We start from the raw sequence: 18,737 nt of genomic DNA, 5'->3' as shown, positions 1-18,737 counted from the left end.
ATATTCACAGAAGTTTGTAAGCAGAATAATCCAGGAATCTTTTTGGATACCGGCTTGTCTTATAGACATGCTTAGCAGAATATGGGCATAAGTGCTTCAGTCTAGAGTGAGAATAATGATTGGTACTTTAACATACTCACACAGCTATCTATCTATGTGTGTGTATACACACACACACACACACACACACACACACACACACACACACACATATATATATATATATATATATATATATATATATATATATATATATATATATATATATATATATATATATATATATATATATATATATATATATATATACACACACCAAATCTTTTGCTCAACGTTTTGTGGAAATCATCAATTCCAATGCCTTGGGTCAACTTATCCACACCACCACCAGGGACAGTGATATCCTAGACCTGGTCATCACCAACATGGGTGACCGGTGTTCCACACCAGAGGTCAGCTCCTCATTGGTCAGATCCGACCATAAGCTAATCACCCTAGACATCCACATCCCGCTCCCACTCCCCATTAGGAAAACAACCATAAAAAATGTCTCCAAAGCCAACTTCACGCTTCTTAAGACAGAAGTGACAAACTTCACAGCACCCATGCAGATGGACAATAGAGGTATGACTGCTGAATCCTACACAAATGCACTTTATAAACACTTGCACGAGTGCATGGATCGTGCTATCCCTAACAGAACCAAGATGCTATCCTCCAAAAAAAGGAAACCAATCTGGTGGTCTTCTGCCATAAACAAACTCTACAACAGAAGAAAGAAACTGTTTCAAAAAAGAGTAAAATCCCATGATTGGAGGAACTCCCTGGTCAGCCTCAGTAAGAAGCTGAGATCCCTCATAAAATCCTCCAAAGCTAGTTATGAAAACAAAATTGCCATTGATTCTAAAGACAACCACAAAGCATTCTATAGCTATGTCAAGAATCTCAATGGCAGCACTCAGATCTGCTCTGAGTTACAGCACAATGGCACTAAATATACAGAACCAACTGATATTGCCAACATCCTGGCAGATAGATTCAGTGCTAACTTTACCCCCCCCCCACTCCCTAAAGGACCCATCTTTATACCGGAAGAATGCAAAGTTCCTGTAATCATGGCTGCACAGGTAAAAACCTCACTCTCCAAAGCCAAGAACACAGCATCCATGGGACCTGACAAAATCCCAGGCTGCCTTCTACACGAACTACAGAATGAATTGGCACCCCACCTAAGTACCATGTACAATCATAGCCTCACCTCAGGCTTTGTGCCCATTGAATGGCGCACCGCGACAGTTATCCCACTCCACAAAGTGGGGGGCCACAACAGACCCCGGGAACTACCGCCCCATCAGCCTGACGAGCCTGGTCTTCAAGGCCATGGAACGTATCATCATGGAACTCATAAACAAAGACACTGGAGATCTCCAAACTCTGGACCGCACACAGTTTGGGTTTGTAAAAGGCAGATCATGTCTCCCAAACCTGATAGAATTCTTTGAAGTAGTCACCAAAACCATAGATGATGGTAAGGTGGTTCACACAGCCTATCTAGATCTCGCCAAGGTGTTCAACACCATCCCCATTCTGGAATTTTACATAAACTCACTAAACTAGGTATAAATCTCTATGTCACAAGATGGGTTTCCAACTGGCTTACTGACAGAACCCACACTGTGAAAGTAGGAGACTCCAAATCAGACTTCAGACTAGTAACAAGTGGAGTACCACAGGGTTTAGACATGGGTCATCTCCTGTTTGGTATCTACTTCTCTGAAGTACAGGCTAAAACAGAGGGTCTTTGGCTAACTAAATTCGCAGATGACTGCAAACTAAGAGCCATAATTGAAACTCCTAACGATGTGGACATCCTACAAAAGGGCCTCACTGAGACAGATGCCTTGTGTCAAAGCCATGGTCTCAAGCTCAATGCCAAAAAGTGCATTGTCATCCCCTTTGGTAAAAATTCTGTACCCATGAACTACCACATAGGCAGTAGTCTACTTAACACTGAAAGTGTGATAAGAGACCTAGGGACATAGGTGGACAGTAGTCTCTCCTTTGATAATCACATTGCCACAGTGGTCAGGAAATCCTTCTAAGTGGCACACCTCATCACAAAAGGTTTCTCATCCAGAAAAAAAGAGGTCATTGTTCCTCTACTCATCACTCATTAGACCCATTATAGAGTACAACACTCCTTTTGGTATGTCCCTCACAAGACATCTACAACAACTGGAAAGGCCACAAAAATACCTCAGAAAGAGGATTACTGGCCTCAAACAGATGCCTTACGCAGACCAAATAAAAAAACTCCAGCTTTACTCCGTCGCATATCACCTACTCAGAGGTGAGCTCTGCCTAACATACAAAGCTATGTCAAACCCACAGCTGTTGGACATGCTCCACCTAAAGAAATCCCAGTCCCTCCAAGCTACACACTCTAGAGACCTAATCCTTGTCACCACAATAAACAGGACATGGTGGAAGGATAGATTCCTGTCCCAGAGACTTCCCATACTCTGGAACAGACTACCTACCTATGTCAAACAGAGCTCCTCATTAGCACTCTTCAAGAAAAATTTTGATGATTGGATAGGTAATAGGAAATTCACCCCGGACATATATATATATATCCATACACACACACACACACACACACACACACACACACACACACACACACACACACACACACACACACACACACACACAGGAGGGCTAGTCACCTGGCAGTGTGAACATTGGCTCTAGGTAATGATCATTGTTAATGCAACAATCTGACTCCAAAATGGGAAAAAAAGGTGTCGATGCCAAGGATTACATATAGATATATATATATATATATATATATATTTATATATATTTCCCTTTTTTGTCTTATAAAATTATGTATGATTCCTCTCATGTAGCTGTTAAGGCAAGTCTTTTAAATAAAATACTTTTATTCTTTATGCATGCTTCTTCTAAAATAAAACAGGTAGTCATTTGTTTACAGCATACAAAACAGAGAGTTTGTTATAAAAAAAAAAAAACATATACACATGGAGGTGATAGTTTTAAAAAAAGTCTTGACTGAATGAAAACAAATCAAACATTCTGTAATAAAACTTTGGGCTGTTATCAGTAAACTTTACCACATGATACTACGCAAGTGTACTGTATGTGATGAGCAGCCACTCTAAGGGTGGAAAGAATTCAGAAAACCCAACTGCACAATGTGGCAAAGCCAAATAATGTGGTCAACTGTGTTATATGCCAATGACTATATAATGATGAGTTGCATATGATAATGTAGCAAGAAAAGATGGTGGAGTAATTCAGAAACATCTAAGTGTCATGCAACAATACAGTGCTCACTTTAGACTTGAAGTCATCTATATGCCTGTACTCTGATGGAGAACATTGTGCAACTTTGCTTGGAGTTCCTGAAGCCACTGTAAATCTGTAAATGCAGACAGCTTTCATGGCAGATACTTTACCCAGTGATACACAATGTTAACCTCTGGAGCACTTGTTCATCTAAACACGCTTGACATTACATGCCCAGGACAAGCAGAGTGGACCAGTACAATATGGACTGGGACACCATGCGAGAAAATGTGGACATACACCAGCCTTGTATGCAGCCCATAGGAGTCATGTGGTTCAAAGGGGATCCAGTATCTGTCTGCCTGGGACGACATGATCGACAGAACACGATTATTTGCCAGAGATGGTCTGCACCTGTCGTCCCCGGGATTCAGGTTACTGGCAAAGGCTCTTGCCACTCCTATAGTGCCTTTTTTAGGCAAAGTTCAAAGGACAAAACCACCACCATAACAGGTACAAGCATGCAAAATCTGAAGGTAATGCTACTCAATGCTAGAAGGCTAAACCTCAAAATGCACTCTCTCGAGGCACTCCTAAAAATGGAGAACCTCGATATCTGTGCAGTAACTGAGACCTGGTTCAAGGCTCCAGAGAGCACTCCTGCAATACCAGGCTACAACTCTTACCACACTTTTCGGCCAACAAACCAGGATCAAAACACGAGAGGTGGAGGAGTGTCCATATTCACCAAGGATATTCACATCACAAGGTTAGTTGCCCAACACAAGGCATCTGAAATTCTCCAGGTGCAACTAACACTAGGTAAGACTGCAATCCAAATTGTAGCTTGCTACAGATCCCCCACCATGCCCTAAGATTCTCACTACACATTTCTAAACATAGTGGAAAATATTAATATACAATCAAACACCCTAATACTGGGTGATTTCAACTACACTGCTATTAACTGGGAAAACTACTCGTGTACCAACACCTTTGCCCAACGGTTCTTGGAATTCATAAATTCCAATGCCCTGGATCAACTAATCCATAGTCCCACCAGGGGCTCCAGTATCCTAGACCTGGTCATTACAAACATGGGACATCGATGCTCCACACCTATGATCACCCCCACGTTGGTCAGGTCAGACCATTAGATAATCACTCTTAACATCCACATCCTACCCACCACCCCCCAGTAAGGAAACCTCCATAAAAAACATCTCCAAAGCCAACATCCAACTTCATGCTACTCAAGTCAGAAGTTACAAACCTCATGACACCCATGCAGATGGGAACTGAAAGTTTGGCTGCTGAGTCCTACACTAAGGCACTGTATGAGCACATCCACTCATGCATGAATCGTGCCATCCAAAATAGAACCAAGATGCTCTCCTTCAAAAAAAAGAAGCCAATCTGGTTGTCCCCTGCCATAAACAAACTTTACAACAAAAGGAAGAAACTGTTGCAGAAAAGAGGAAAATCCCAGGATGCAAAAAACTCCCTTACCAGCCTCAGTAAGAAGCTGAGATCCCTCATAAAATCCTCCAAAGCTAGTTACAAAAATTAAATTGCCAAAGATTCCAAAGACAACCACAAGGCGTTCTATAACTATGTCAAGAGTCTAAATGGCAATGCTCAGATCTGCTCTGAGCTACAACAGAATGGCATTAAATATACTGATCCCAGGGATATTGCCAATATCCTGGCAGATCAATTCAATGCCAGATTCAGCCCCCCTCTCACCCTCTAAATGGCCCATCTCAATACCGGAAGATTGCCAAATTCCGGTAATAACAGCCGCACAGGTAAAAAAATGCACTCTCCAAAGCTAAGAATACTGCATCCATGGAACCAGATGACATCCCAGGCTGTGTACTACATGAACTACTAAATGAACTGTCACCTCATCTAAGTGCCATGTTTAATCACACTCTCACCTCAGGCTTCATGCCCACTGAGTGGCGCACAGCTACAGTTATCCCACTCCACAAGGGGGGATCCACCTTGGATCCCGGGAACTACAATCCCATCAGTCTGACAAGCCTGATCTGCAAGGCCATGGAACATACTATCATGGAACTTATAAACAAAGACATTGGAAACCTTAAAACACTGGACCCCACCCAGTTTGGGTTCGTGAAGGGCCGATCTTGTCTCCTGAACCTGAATGACTTCTTCGAATCAGTCTCCAGAGCCGTGGTCAAGGGTAAGGCAGTCCACACAGCCTATCTGGACCTCGCCAAGGCCTTTGACACCATCCCCCATTCTGGAATCATAGATAAACATACTAAGCTGGGCATTAGTCCCTAAGTCACTCGATGGGTTGCCAACTGGCTTACTGACAGAACCCACACTGTAAAAGTAGCTGACTTCAAATTCAGCTCCAGATAAGTGACAAGTGGAGTACCTCAGGGTTCAGTCCTGGGACCTCTCTTGTTTGGCATCTACGTCTCTGAAGTACAGGCCAACACTAAGGGACTCTGGCTAACAAAGTTTGCAGATGATGGCAAACTGGGAGCCATTACTGAATCCCCAAATTATGCCGATACTCTACAAAAGGACCTCACAGAAACAGATGCTTGGTGCCAAAGCCATGGGATCAAGCTCAGTGCCAAGAAATGTAAAGTTATCCCCTTTGGAAAAAAACATGTACCCATGAATTACCACATAGGTGGCAGTACACTAAACACCGAAAGTGTGATAAGAGACTTAGGGACACAGGTGGACAGTGGTCTCACCTTTAATAACCACATTGCCACAACAGTCAGGAAATCCTTCTATGTGGCACACCTCATCACTAAGGGCTTTTCATCTAGAAAGAAGGATGTCATTGTCCCACTGTACTCATCCCTCATTAGACCCATTATAGAATACAATGCCCCATTTGGTATGTACCTCTCAAGACATCTGCAACAACTGGAAAGGCTGCAGAAATACCTCACTAAAAGAATCACAGGCCTAAAGCAGATGCCCTATGCTGACCGCCTTAAAAAATTCCAGCTATACTGTGTCGCATATCATCTACTCCAAGGCAATCTCTGCTTAACATACAAGGCCATGTCAAACCCAGAGCTGTTGGACATGCTACACTTAAAGAAATCCCAATCCCTCAGAGCCACACGCTCCAGGGATCTAAACCTTGCCATCACAATAAACAATAGGTTCCTGACCCAGAGACTCCCCAGACTCTGGAATAGACTGCCCATACATGTCAAGCAGAGCACCTCTTTGGCCCTCTTTAAAGGGAACCTTGATGACTGGATGGGAGAAAGGAAATTCACCCCAGGGATCACGTCAGTCACCCTACTAGATAGGCATCCAGGGAAGTAAATAGTGTGGGAAGAAATAGCCAGGGAATTGTTATGGCTAGGCTTGTATAGGCCCTTGGGCCGATAGCCTTGTACCAACCTATGAACCTATGATACTAAGGGATGTGCGGCTTTATATATATTAGCTACAGTGAGCTTTCAGTGACCTACCAGGAACACAGTGAGGGTATATCAGAGATCTGACTTGAGAAAATAGCATTTGTTTCTTGATGCCATGCTTCAACATGTGGACACATGCAGGGAGCATATGCTGCTCCCAGGTATCCCAGAGTAGAGAGCCAATACCATGGAGGAGTGTTATTATCTAGCCTGATCCCCTGCAGTTCTGCAGACCACAGACTATCCCCACATTGAAATAAAGGCACCACCTGGTATACTGGGAAGAAGGCACATGAACCTCCAAGGTTATGAATTCATCAACTGCCAAGCAGTGGTGGCTGGTGACTTCAAATCAAAGGGGAGATGCAGGAGACAGTTGAATGAGTGGAGCCAATGAGAAAGGGGTGTGACCAACTAGAAAGGGGCAGAGCTATTCCTCAAACCACAAAAACTGGGACTTTAATTAAATACATTGCCCTGGGTGCCAAACCATCATTATGAGAGTCCAATCAAGATAAAATGAAGTGTAGAAGAAAAAAAAATTTAAATGCATTGCCTACATGACAGCTTACTTAATATCTTGATGGAAACAAAAAGGTTGTGAGGCATGAAAAAATAAATTACTTTCTAAATACATTACTGGAATTCCAGTCAAAATCAAGTATAAAAAAACAAGCAGCACTCAACTCAAACCACTTTTCCTTATACTGCAGTTCTAATTATAATTTATATTCAGCTTTATAAAAGTACCAAGTAACATGCTCAAAGTAGCAATCTCTGTGAAACCCTCACTTGTAAAAATGTTTCTTATCCAAAAAAGACCTGCTGCCAGACAACAACTATCTACTTGTTTCATGGGGAAAACATGATCAAAGTAAAAAATGAACAGCAAACAAGAAGCAAAAGATAAATTGCTTAAAGGATTACTGAAAGAAGATGATGATTATTGCACAGGTTATGGACCACACATGATAGACTGGCATTCTATTTAGTTTATGGGTAAAGCCTGCAAAGATGACTGCAAGTCTTCAACAAATGTAATGAGCTTCTGAAAATACTGTAATCCTGTCCTTTATTACAAATACTGTCATATGAATTTCAATACCTAAGGCTTATACGTTATCTACTTATATAAATATTCTCTGATGGCAACAACAAAAAGCCTTTCAATGTTAGTAATTCTTTAACAGGATGCTCATTAAAGCTTACCTACATCTTACAATCTCAGACAAGCTTACCTGATGGTCATTAAATCATTGCTACTTAAACACAGTGCAACAGGCACTGCAACAATATGCATTTTCTGAATAATAAGAACTATAAATCAACAGCATAAAATATGACAGAAAAACAGAACATTCTGCAAAATCAAGGACAGATGAAAAGCCACCATAGTTCTTGTGTCTGCCTTGGATGGGGGATACTTTGCACACTTACACTGCATAACTGATCCTTGCCTTGCTTGGACACAATCAGAGTCAATACATGGGGGGGGGGGGTGCAACAAGTATGTCACAATTTTAAATGTCTCTGGGTGATGGTGAAGGCCCTGACACATTTACCTCAGAGCAAGAAATCTGGACAAAGCCATAAACAGAAGTGGTACAAAGACCAAAAAATAAGGACAAGTTTTAAATATTGTTCTTATACACTTAGAAAGATAATAGAATAGTAGGTCTTACAACAGCATTAATTTTCTCAAGGGTATGAAATCTGAAACTCAAATGTCTGTTATTATTTTCTAACTTCAGTCTTTAATGATTTGCCACTAATTTGCCAGAAAACCACAATTTTATGAAAAACCTACCAAAAATGTGATGCACTTTTTAATATTAGTACTATTAAGTTGAGCAGCTGACAAAATAAGAAAATCTGCATGCATTAAAGTAATTGAGAACTCTGATTATTACAATTATTTATTAATTGTAAACTCTCCACATTTTCTTCCAAAATTGCCATTTTTGCAGAGGGATTATTAAGGGGAGAGCAACACTTTGAGCCAAAGTTGGGGACAGTTGAGAGGTTTGGATATACCTAATTCTATAAAGTGATTTATTTGCATGTACCTCTCAACCTCTTAATGCAGGAAATCTGGACAAGGCCAAATATATTGGGGGAATATACAGACAGTACTAAAAATTGCTCTTATATAAACTTAGACAGTTGATAGAATAACAAGTCTTGTTTTAGCATGCATTTTTCTGAAGGGTATGAAGTCTGAAATTCAATGTCTGTCATTATTTAGTGACTTCATTCCTAAATGATTTGCCAGAAAGCCACAAATATTATGAGGAACAAACCAAAAATAAGAAGCCAAAATCTATTAATTCCATGAAAATCTGGACAGTGGAGAGATATAGATCAGCCGGAGCTGTCTTTGAGTTTGCCACCCTTCCCCCTCACAAAATCATGGTCGAATGGGCCCCCCCCTGCAGCCATTCCAATGTCCCATTACTTGGCTATTTCACCCCATTTATCATAAACACTGTAATGTGCATACTGTTTTACTTCTATGATGATTTGGATTTTATTTAAAAGTTTTATTTTACATTTTACAGCACAAACAATATTAGATATCTACTAAATAAAGCAATGCAGTCTCACAATGAAAATATACTTAGCATTAAAAATTCACTGCCCTTGAAACTCACATTCATTAAAACAGCATTGAAACCCACATTCAAAGAAAATACATATGGTCAATGGCAGATAAAGTTTAACTTTGGGCTGTTTTCAAATCATATGCCCCTTGCACACGAAACATACATGTGTTCTTTGATATACCTTTCTGATTGTATTATATTCCTTGTATAATATAGTACAGTTGTTAGACGGCATTTTAAATGTATTGTTTTGAACATTTTTCCAGTAAACAATGAAACAAAATGCATGCACCAATAATGACAAAACTGCCCTATTCAGAACATTTCCATCATAAAAGTCTACTCAAACTTCTACAATCCACCAGTATCAATAAATATGCACAATCTCTGCAGAAGTAAAAGTAATCTAAATAATTCCACATTAAAGAGATCTGTAACTAATGAAAAGGTTGCTGCTAGCAAACAACTTTATATTTCATTGTTTCATCTACAAATAAAGTGCCTGTTGCCCTTGTAATAAATTGTCCATGTTACATTAAAAAAAAAGTAATCTAGTAATATTATAATAGGGAATGGATAGCAAACTGATAACAGGTTCATAGTTAATAGGTATCTCCACCAAAGAGGACATTCTCAGGACTGCAGCATCCTCCCCCTTTAAAAGTACAACATAGTACACTATCAGCAATGCATCAACATACTGTGGGAGTAGAAGCCATAGCCTTGTGCATCAAAAGCAAGTAAACTACCTGTTGTGCTATTAACAATGCAAGCAGATGCAACATAAGCAGCACTAAACTTCTCTTCCCCGGAAGCTCTTAGCTCCTTGTAAAATCCAGTTGACACTCAACTGTATCTCTCAACTTTGCAGCACATGAGCACAGGAAATCTGGAAAAAGCCAAAATATATTGAGGGGTGGATGGGGACAAAAGTCCAAAAACCAGGGATGCATTTTAAACATTGCTTGTATAATCTTGGAAAGTTGCTAGAATAAAATGCTGTGTTACCGACATGCATTTCACTGAAAAAACTTGAACCCAGGACCCTGTGCACTACAGTCAGAGCAACATACCACTATGCCAAATCAGCTATTTTTCAAAGACAGGAAGACTGAAATGGCTATCAGTTAGTGAATTCAGTTCTCACCATAGCTCTCGACCTCTTAGAACAAAAAACCTGGACAAAGCCAACAATGGGGGAATACAACCCCAAAAATAGGGACAATTTTTAAATATTGATCTTATAAACTTAGAAAATTACTAGAATAAAATGTTTCATGTTACCATGTACTTTTATTATTATAATATTCAACAAAACAACTAAAGTATTTACAAAGACATCCACTACAATCAGATCAATTAATTAAACTAAAATACTGTGCTATTGAAATTAGAATTTTTTTAACAAATTTTGTCATATGACACATTATATTCATAACATTTTTAAATTCATTGACGAAGGAGGGTGTATCTGAAAAAATTTTTCTATTTATTATTTTTCCTAGCCATAGCTAGGATAGACCATAACAAAGAAGCTCTTTTTAGTGTTGAATAATATAAGAGACTTAGAAATAATGAAATTATCTGTAAAAAGAGCCAAAAAAAAATTTATTGACTTCCAGTATTCTTTCAAACTTCTTCTTACATACATACATAGATGCCAGTTTAGATAACTAATAATAATATTTAATGGGTAACAGACCATATGTTTAGGTGTAATAGGTGAAAACAAAAAATTTTTTTTAACCACAACACATGGAGTTATAATCATATTTTTTTTATGTGTTAAGGAGATTTTCATGAAGTGCATACTAATTATAATCTATAATTTCCATTTTAAACAGGTATTATAGTTATTATATATAATAGATTTAATATCTTTAGATAGTATTATACCTAAATATTAGTTATCTGGAGTAGTATTTTAGTTTTTTTTCATTGAATATTAAAACCAAAATACTTTTAAAATTCATCATTTTTCAAATAAAGACTGCATAGAAGAATTAGATCCTGTTGATGTAATTAGAAACATCAATCTGCAAAAAGAATTTTTTCAAAACCCTCTATGTCAGTACTGTTTCTAATCAATTAGCCCAAAGGCTCCATTATTACTAAAGTGAATAATAGTGGAGAAAGTGGACATCTTTGTACCTTTAAGTTTAAGGTATTTTTGTTTTGTGAATGTTGTATAAATGCTCAATTAAATTTACAAATGCATCAGAGAAATTTTGTGCACTTAGTAAAGGTAAACAGATAGTCCTTACTGAATCAAAATCATGAACCTATATCAAGACTAATAATAAAATAAATCTTTCTTTTTTTATTTTTTGCAAAAAATTAATGTTAAAGTTCTTCTTATTTATATTATCAAAAAGTTTTTCCCCATTTGATGAAGATCTTCTGATCTATATAATTAATGGATATCTATCATTAAAATAAAAAATATCAAAAAATACTCACATTTTATAATCAAAATAAGTAATGAGATGGGATGAAGAACATCTAGTTGATCTTTTAGTTGGATCTTTATTTAAAAAATAAAAAATGCCAATGTATATGGGGGTTAAGGGGTTAGGGGGATTTAACCCAGAAGAATAAAAAATATGTATTAATGTGAATGTAGTTTTTTATTTTATTTATCTATTTCTATATAATACCTCATTCGGTTATTTTCTTTTTTTTTGCTTATTTTAATTTGTGTAATAACTTCTGTATATGTACTGTTTTGTCCAATGTTTTATTTTTTAATTTATTGTTTTGTTTTTTTTTGTTATTTTTATTGTTAATTTTGTTATTATTGTTATTTTAGTTCCATTTTAATGTTGTTATGGTAAATCTTGTGAATTTCTCTAACAATTCCTTATCCCAAGATTTCCTTTTGTTTATTATACCATCTGATACTTTGTCCATATAGATATGATTTAAGGCCCATCCCAAATATAGACAATGGCCTAAGCAGCAGTACCTCAGCTACCACCTTATCAATTTAATAGTTATATTTAACTGAGGAGGTTAGTTTTTCAGACAAAACTACACATTTGGTAAAACATCATCATAAACTAAAATAAACTTATATAGATCTATGTAATATATAACACTTGAATTAGAAAATTATGTTCTAACATTCATTTTAATATGATTCAGACATTACATGCATTAAGATGCATCTATTTTCTGTCATGTGAATTCTATCAACAGCTTCCAAAAAATCTTCTTGAATTGTATGTATATTTTACTTTTACTTACTTGTTATTGTCAATAGAGTAAAATTGTATTCATAAAATTATTATAAATCATTTTCTGATTGACAAACACCATGTACTTTCTGAAGAATATGAAGTCTGAAATTCAAATGTCTGTCAATATTTAGTGAATTCAAAATCCAGAAAACTACAGATTTTATGAGGAACAAAACAGAACAAAAATATGAAGCAAAAATCTGAACACTTTTCACAAGTGGTGGTGTGTAGGGAATTCAGGTTCTTGCTACCTGCAGCCAAGGCTCAGAGTTTGAGCCTGAGTTACTCTCTAACCACCAGTTATAGTTAACTGGGGCATTTTATTTTAGACACACACACACACACACACACACACACACACACACACACACACACACACACACACACACACACACACACACACACACACACACACACACAATCTCACACTGCACACACACACACACACACACACACACACACACACACACACACACACACACACACACACACACACACACACACACACAGCAGAGTCCATCATTCAAAGCAAACAGTACCTGCATAAAAACAAAGTCCTGATTCCCCTGCAAAAGCAACTCTCTCTGAATCCAGAAAGAATCCATTCAAAAGCAGCAGCTCCTGCTTCTAATCATCCTGGGGAATGCCAGGCATGCATGTGTGTGATGAATCCAGCCTCCAGTTTCACACACAGAGCAGAGTCCATCATTCAAAACAAACAGTACCTGCATAAAAGCAAAGTCCTGTTTCCCCATGCAAAAGCAGCTCGCTCTGAGTTCAAAAAGAATCCATTCAAAAGCAGCAGCTCCTGTTTCTGATCATCTCGGGGAATGCTGATCATGCATACGTGTGATAAATCCAGCTTCCAGTTCCATTCTGAGCATGCACACACTGCAGAACTTGCAGTTGGATCCCCTTCCAGTCTCTGCAGTTGCAGCCGCATAGACGAATGCATGCAATGCCTCAGTTCTGTTCTGAGAATGTTTGTTTAGCTTTAAAGGGGCTAAAATGGGAGAAGAACTACTATTGGGCAACAGTTGATGTTGCATCACTTTATACTAACATTAATAAAAGATGGGGTCTGGAAGCAATGCATAGGATGATGGGTGAAGGACCACGTACAAGGTTTTTGTTAAGTTTATTAGAATTTAGTTTGACGCATAATTATTTTTTGTGGAAAAATGAGTTCTTTTTGCAGACAAAGGGAACTGCTATGGGTGCAGCATTTGCACCCACGTATGCAGTAATTTACATGGGAGAATTTGAGAAGGAATTTATGCTCCAGAACACATTTTTTGTTAACAATGTCATATTTTTTAAACGTTACATAGATGATTTAATTTTTGTTTGTAGGGGTGAGACATCTTTGTTTGATCAGTTCTTGGTGGATTTGAATAAGAATTATCATGGTTTAGAATTTGTAGCACATACATCACAATCTAACATCCTTTTTCTTGATGTAGAATTCTATGTAGGAACTGATGGTTTGGTTCAACACAGAACTTTTAGGAAACCTACATCAGTTAATAACTTTCTGCATGCCAGCAGCATGCATCCCCCTCACCTAATCAAGGCTTTACCAGAAGGGGAGTTCAAAAGAAATCTGAGAGATACTTCAGATAAAAGATTTTGGGAGAAAGTTTGTAATGGAACTTTGGATAGACTTTCATCTCGAGGTTATGATCATGACCAACTTTTAGATATAAAACGGAAATTGTGTAAGAATCAGAAATTAAGGATGAATAGACATGAGAATAATTATAATTTTGAGATCAATCCTGATTTGGATAAGATATTTTTTGTGACTAGATATTCTATTTTTTCGGATATAATGGAGAAAATCATAAGAGGGTTGTGGCATGTGGTATGTGAAGATTTAACAGTTGATCATCTTTTTCCAAAGCACATTACTTTCTCTTATAAAAGGTATCCAAATTTAAAGGAAATATTAAATAGGAAATTGGAATCCTTGGTTGATAGTAATGTTGGGATGCATAGTTGCGGCCGATGTTCAGTTTGTGACAAAATTAAAAACTTGCATGGGGTTAAAATAAATGGAAAGAGATATGTTGCGTTTGAGAGATTTGATTGTATGTCATCTGGTGTAGTGTACATTTTGGGATGTGATTGTGTTCCACCTATGTGGTACATTGGTCAGACCACTAGGAAGATTAAGGTTCGCATTTTAGAGCATTTGGGTGACATTAGGAGGGGCAATTTGGAGAGTCCGGTGGCCGCTCATTTTTGTAATACACATAATGGTAAAAATGAAGGTTTTAGATTTAGTGTACTTGCCAGACCTCATTTGTGCAAGGGAATTTTAAAACTGCTTTGAACAAACTTGAACAGAGAATGATTATAGGGTATCACACACTATTTCCTATTGGAATGAATTTAGAAAATGGATGAAATTTATTAATGTAGTAGTTTTGAATCTTATAATGTATTTATTTTATATTTATACTTTCTAATTGTGTATAATAATAAGTATGTTATATTATAAAATGAATCGGATAAATTAAATTTAAAATAATGTAATATTATAAATTGTATTTGATGAATTTTTGATAAAGAAATATTTTCATGTTTATATTTGCTAGATTTTGTCACAGTGTTGAGAGGGTTAAAACTGTTTGATGAACTGATGAATTGATTGATTTATTGTTTAATTGATGCATATATAAAAAGAGTTTTTGAAAGTGTTTAAATGTGTCCCATTGAAGGTGAACTGCTGAGGTACCAGGACTGAAAAGATGGATTAAAGCTGTTTTCTTGTTCCACCCTCTGACTGCTTTATTTGTGGTGTATCTTTGGAGAATTTGTGGTTTGCTGCTTTGAGTATTATGGAGAAACCTATTCTGAGCATGCACAGACTGCAGACCTTGCAGTCTGATACCCTTCCAGTCTATGCAGTTTTAACCACATAGATGTCTGGGGCATCTGTAGGCTGCTGTCTTCTCTTTCCTAATCTAGACTGGTTAAACAAAAGTCCATATTTGAGTTCTAAATACACATGCACTGAGTTCTGGGACTCATTATTTTTATTTTATTTTGCTTTTTCCTGTTTTTGTATAGCTGGGGGGTGCTGCAGTCCTGCAGTCCAATAGCATGAGCCACTACTGCTGCCAAGTGGTCTTTAATGCACAGGGTGTCATCTACAGAAAGTATGCAAGCCACCTAGGTAGTTTTCTCGTCTTCTACATATGGCACACATGTGACCTGTATCAAACATTTTCAAGGGGTTACTTCCCACAAGACATCTTGTTTGTGATGCTGGACATGCCCTACATGCCTGCCTCATGACAGTCATCAGAAATTCACACAATCAAAATGGCCAGAGGTACAACTGTGCACTACCACAAAGCAGAAACATTATAGAGTGAATGTTTGGCTTTTGCTGTAGGAATACATCTGGTGTTGCCCTGCATTATGACTGCACTACATGTGAAAAATACTGCCTACTTGTGCTGTGTTAAACAATATTATAGTTAGGAAGCAGTTACAGCAGTGTGGCCTCTTGCAAGTCCAGCTGTTCCCAGTACCAAGTGCAGAAAAAGCCGAGGCAGATGGTAAATCAGAGGAAGAGCCAGTAGCATAAGATGACCATGCCAGACAGAAGCAGGCAGAGTATGTCTTGGTTCTAGTAAAGTGGCAATGGGCTTCCTATTGTAATGCCGACTGCCAACACACCAATAAAAAAGACAGAAAATGAAGGTGAAGAGCAAATAACGAACATCGGTCTTATTCTTTAAACTTGTTTTACACTCCCCACAGTCCCCTGAACTTATATATACCAACTGTGAGATCATCATACCTCTAAAAAATGGAATATTCTGAGAAATGGCCATCTCAGACTTAATATATGCAAGCCTGTTTTTTTGACCACTCAGTCATTAAGGAGTAGCTTCAGCGGGTCCCAATATTTTATATGGTTACTGTAGCAGTGGATTACATATAGCTTTATAACATAACTATGCAAAAGTTAACAGATACACTACAGTAAAAGTGATGCATGCAAAAATACCATATTATGCTTACCCATGCATAGGCTGGCTATGCAGTGCATCAGACATAGGCAACCCAAGCTGAAGGATAAAGTTATTACCATTTGCCCAGGTGGGGAAGGAAGTGCAGGGGTACATGTCTTTCACAGGGAACTGGGTGAGTGTGAGTGCTGTTGTGTAGCAAAAGATTTAGTGCTTTCATGGGTAGTGTGAGAATTGTTATGGAGGATAATGTCTTGAAGGGTCAGGGTTAGTGGATGTGTGGGATGTGCTGGGGGCTAATATGGCATGTGTGTATGGGAGTGTGAGTATATGAGTGTGTGTGTATGGATGTAAGTATATGTGTGTGTGTTTGTGTGTACCTCTTTGCAGGGACACAACCTCAGCACTTGGTAAAGCACTGCAGATTGGCCTACAGGACAGGTCAAGTGCATGCATGACAGAGAGTTCAGCTTTCCCTGCACACAATGCACCCATGAGATCTAGACCTGCCAGAAGTTGCACTGGCTAGATTTTGGTGCACTACATGACCTTGATTGATGTCTGCTGGAAGATGTAGCAGCAAGATGACAACTGTGACCATGACCATGGAGATGCCCTCTCATGGGTGTAGATACCTCTACAATCAATTCTGCTGTGAAACTGCTAGCACAAGGGTAGTGGGATCACACTTATCCACAGCCATGATGGCTATCATCTGTGGATGTAGCAGCTGTCCAGCTGTGAGGATGACCACTTGCTCCTGCCAGCCTAGTGAGGACAGTGCATGGTCCAATGTGTGATTCAGTCTATTCAAGGAATCACACATACAGGACATGCACTCCTGGATCACCCTCACTATCTCTGTTATGACTGTAGTGGAGCTAACCTGTGACTACATAATGGCCCTGCATATATGTTAGGCTGTGTCTACTGACACATCAATCTCAGGGGGAGGGAAATAACTGTATCTTCGGTAAGCACCATTATCAACCCCCTGTGTGAACCTCCCTGCCCAGAAGTGTTCGGGGTAGATTCAGATATCTGTCTACTGGGCACCAGAACAGTTCCCTGATCTATAGCATCTCCATCAACCTGTCCTGTTTCAAATGTTTGCACATCCTGGGTATCTACAGGCAAAAAGACTGTGTCCATGGTTTGTATGGAGAATGCAGTGGTCTCACCCTTTTGTCAAACACATGCTCTGAACCACCTGTCTGTGCCAGCTTATCCCCACTACCATTATCACAGGCTACAGACCATCCAACATAAGATTGGGGATTTCCTTATTGCTGGTGTCAGATAAAGATTCACCTGTGAGTACACTAAAGCAAACAATACCCAGTGTTAAATAGGACCCAGCACCACAACTACACATGCAATTGCTGCCTTTGCAGTTATAAACATGAGATAAAATAATACTCCAATTCATGCCTTGTACAGATGGGCATGGTTATTGGAGCCCTGATGTAGCACATTACCATTAGTCAGACAGATTTAATGTAGTGTAGATAAACTACAAGTAATTGAGGATTTTCAGCTGTTGTTACAATAGATTAGGATAACATTCCTAGGGCACTTGCAGTTAAAAGTGCCTGGGGCCTATCCAGCTGTACCCCAACATCCAGCACAACACAGAGAGGCTCTGTGCGGGAGGTACCACCTTTAAGTGAGACTGAGGACTCCTCTGTCTATAAGATGTGCTTTGGTTGACAGCCCATTAGTTGTTGCCCTACATTCTTGTGGTAGGGTTTCTGGTCTGTGGATGGGGTTTCTTGTCTGTGGGTGGTAGTATGGATTATATTCATGGCCCTGCAGCAGACAATTTCATAGCTATGGTCCTGAACACCAAAAGCTTTAACATTACTGACAGTTTCAACCCAGCCATAGTCATGGAAGGACTGGCTGATGGGATAGACAACAAAGAGCTGCAGCCGCTGCTCATGGAGACAGATCACCTTCAGTACTATCTCATAATCAACATCTGTAAATTTGGGTTTGTTGGTGAATGTAGAATCTCACCAGATGCAGTAGTTTTCTTTGGCCTAATTTTTAGGCATAGCTTGGTTGGAATGAAAAACAGTGGAGTTATCAGCCTTATCCAGATGGACCTTGCTAATCCTTATACTACTACTATACTACAAGGCCTTATAGTATGGTGTGGTTGTG

This window comes from Protopterus annectens, chromosome 1.part0 (genome assembly GCF_019279795.1).
Source record: "Protopterus annectens isolate FY-2018-M chromosome 1.part0, PAN1.0, whole genome shotgun sequence".
NCBI classification, from domain to species: Eukaryota; Metazoa; Chordata; order Ceratodontiformes; family Protopteridae; genus Protopterus; species Protopterus annectens.
The sequence above is the reverse complement of the archived record's forward strand: the minus strand, read 5'-3'. Positions refer to the sequence as shown.